Source organism: Schistosoma mansoni (genome assembly GCF_000237925.1).
Source record: "Schistosoma mansoni, WGS project CABG00000000 data, supercontig 0203, strain Puerto Rico, whole genome shotgun sequence".
Classification (NCBI taxonomy): Eukaryota; Metazoa; Platyhelminthes; class Trematoda; order Strigeidida; family Schistosomatidae; genus Schistosoma; species Schistosoma mansoni.
In genome coordinates, this window is record NW_017386076.1 from 13,312 (window position 1) to 16,555 (window position 3,244).

A 3,244-nucleotide genomic window follows, 5' to 3' on the forward strand; every position below is an offset into this window, starting at 1 on the left:
TTCAAAATATGGCTAAGGATTAATCAGTCAAATAAAAGCTTACGGTTAAGTACTATTAATCAACTTTTTAATAAATGCATGTGAGAAATAGGCAAAATGATTGACTGAAAAAATAGCTTCCAATTTTATAAAATTCATTACTTTATCCATGATGATGTTCATGAAACTAATACCTATTTGTTTAGCATGAAAAAGAGTATCTGTAAGTTAGTTTGAAGAAAAACATGTGTCCAAATATAATTTAATAGTCACAATGACTAATGAACTGTACTTTTGTATTCTGATAAATTATCTAAGATGCTTAAATTAAAGATGTAGACAAGCAGTCATCGGTCACACAATAGTGGTGGTAATTGGGTTGACCTAGTGAAATAATCTAATTAAGAAATACTAGGAAGAGTATGCAAGATCCTACCGTGTCCAAAAGGCAGCCTAAATGCAGCAATGAGAGCAACAAATGTGAAGCTCTATTGTCATCTGTACTGATATGATGAAAGGAAAGTGTTATTTTCAAGGATAACCAGCATTTTAAATTATCTCTCTTAATGATAGTTAGGAGATTATACTCCACTTGCTCCAGAAGTTTTCAAATTAAACAGCAAAGTTTTAAAAGCCCAGGATTAGTAGAGTAAGAATCATGAACCAAATGTTAAAGTAAGGTCATCTTTAATCCAAAATCGTTCGGGGTTTATGACTACATATCTGGATTAACAAAACTATTGTTTCTGATAGTTTCATATTACGTTATTAAGAGAATAAAATATTCTCCAACTATGTAAGCGACGGAGAAGTGTCACTTGCTCAAATATCTCTGAAAACAAACCACAATTTTTCACTCCGAAATTGTAAATAAGGCAGGTTGTTTTAGTTAGTAGGTTTAAATTCAAGATGGGGCCATTAACTATAGCTATATAATTCAATATTCCTAATTTGTTGTCAGTTCGTTGTTCATAGTCTCCATCACTCATAGCTACTTTTAGTTGGTTCATGTGTAATTGTTATTTTTAATTTTATGTTGCTCTATGATCTGGTATGCCTATAAATAAACCACGTCTGTTTGAATTAAAGATATTATAGAGGTTGGTTGTTACTTCTGGACTCAGGCAGGGCATAGAGAGGAGCTTGTGCTAAGTGAACTAATAGAAGCTTTGTGGTTAGCTCAAGGCCAGTAGTGCTGGTCGGACGTGTAATTAACTAGATTTGAGACATCAAAACTACAGATTAAATAATAAACTAAATTAAAATCATGATTCCGATTGGTGACTTTGCACATGATGTCAGTCAGCAGTCATTAAGGCATAACACCAACAACAATATATACTACTATGTGAATTCACAAATCTCTTTCTTAAAACTTCGATATTATGCGTTCATAGTTATTTATTTGAAATTTTACAAAATTATTTCATGTGTGCAAATGACGTTTACATTAAAGATATCTCTAATCATGACGTGAAATCTTCGAACCCTGTTTACTTTAAAAAGCTTGTAGCTTTTACAAAACAGTTCTAAGCTTCTTGAAAAAAGCGAGAAATAATAAGGTCATCATTCTAATCTTTATCATTTCGTTTAAAACAGGCTTTTATAATCGATATGATTCTTAAAATTATTCCCTAAATGGTCTATATAAGCTATGGAATAAAAATAAAAACTGTACTGAAATGCTTCATAGCAACTGAATAGTTCATAAAATATAACAAGGATTTCGTTGGTACTTAAACCAGTAAATAATTTTATTTCATAAAATTAGACATTAACACCGTTAGATGCAGGATCAGTAGTCTAGAGGTCAAGCGTTCGCGAGCATGACCGATATGTCCTGGGTTCAAATCGCTCAAGCGGGATCGTTGGTGAGCATTGTTGAGGAGTCCCATACTTGGACGAAACGGCTGTCTAGTCCTTTCAAGTTTTCCATGGTGGTCTAGATTTAATTGATTCATGAATTCAATTATTAAGTTACTAAAAATAGAAGAATTTTATTTCATTACATTCTACAATTCTAAATGAATTACCTGGTCTTGAATGAAATTGATTATTTTCAAATAACGTTAATAAGTTGATCAAATAGTTGTTCAGTACGGTACATGAATATAAATATATAAAGGAGATGACTAAATAATTTTGTGCTTATTGAAGTGGTTACGACTATTTAAAAAATAAGTGTTATTTCGGTGATTATAGAGTTAACATTTGGTCGAACACTGTCAATCATATTATTGGATAAAGTTAAATATTCCGGATAAGTTACGTAGATGTGAATTTGAATGATCCTTTGAAAACTATATACATATGTATTTAAAACATCTCAAAACCATAGTATAGAAATTAAAAATTTTCTCATGATAGAAGACAGGTAATACCTATAGGCATCAGTGAACACTGAATCCTACTTTAATTTCTTCCACTAAACCATCTATTATCGTTTAAAATGTGTTTTGTTAAGTATTCAATGTTGTGAACCGAATAACTTTGTTAACAAGTTAACAACTTTTGTTCAATCAAAATTTAAACCCAAACGTTTGGATACTATAAATAGTCACCTTTTGAATTAGTTAAATAAATGTTCCTCTAATACATAAAGATTTATAATAGTACTCACAAAAGTTTTCTTTCTATACTGAATTGTTGTTCATTTTTGTTAGTTTTCTAAAAACCTCTTTATCCATCTTGGGTGTGTCATTTTGGAGGAAATCTTAAGAAAAAAGTTTCCTCCATTGAGGAGAAAAAGTTAAACAAAATTCACACACTAAACTTATGTTTGAAGTTGATTATTGTCTGTAAAAGAAAATAGGTTTTGATGAAACAATAATGATCTTGATAATCACATGGTTACAATCAATTTTCACCACAGAAACATATAATATTATAATTGAAAAGAAAAATTAAAACGGTAGGAAAAGACCAATATGAGCTAATATGAAAGGGATCTTATAGAGTTGATTGTGATTGTAGCATGAACAAACTGAAGTAAATAGAAATCTCTGGACCAAGTTATTTTTTATAAGTTTTATGTGAATAATGACTGAATAACTTATTGCAGCACCGAATATGTAACATGAAGCACAATTAAACTAATGTTATGATTCATTTAGTGTTGTTTGTTTGAATCTCCCATCGATGTGTTAGGACTGCAACTGCTCAGTCTCTAATTGGCATATGCGCATACTGTGCGTATTGCCTCGATATTGCCTTAATTCACAAGCATGGTAAGCAGAGATGGATAGTGGCTAGCAGTGGAATCCAG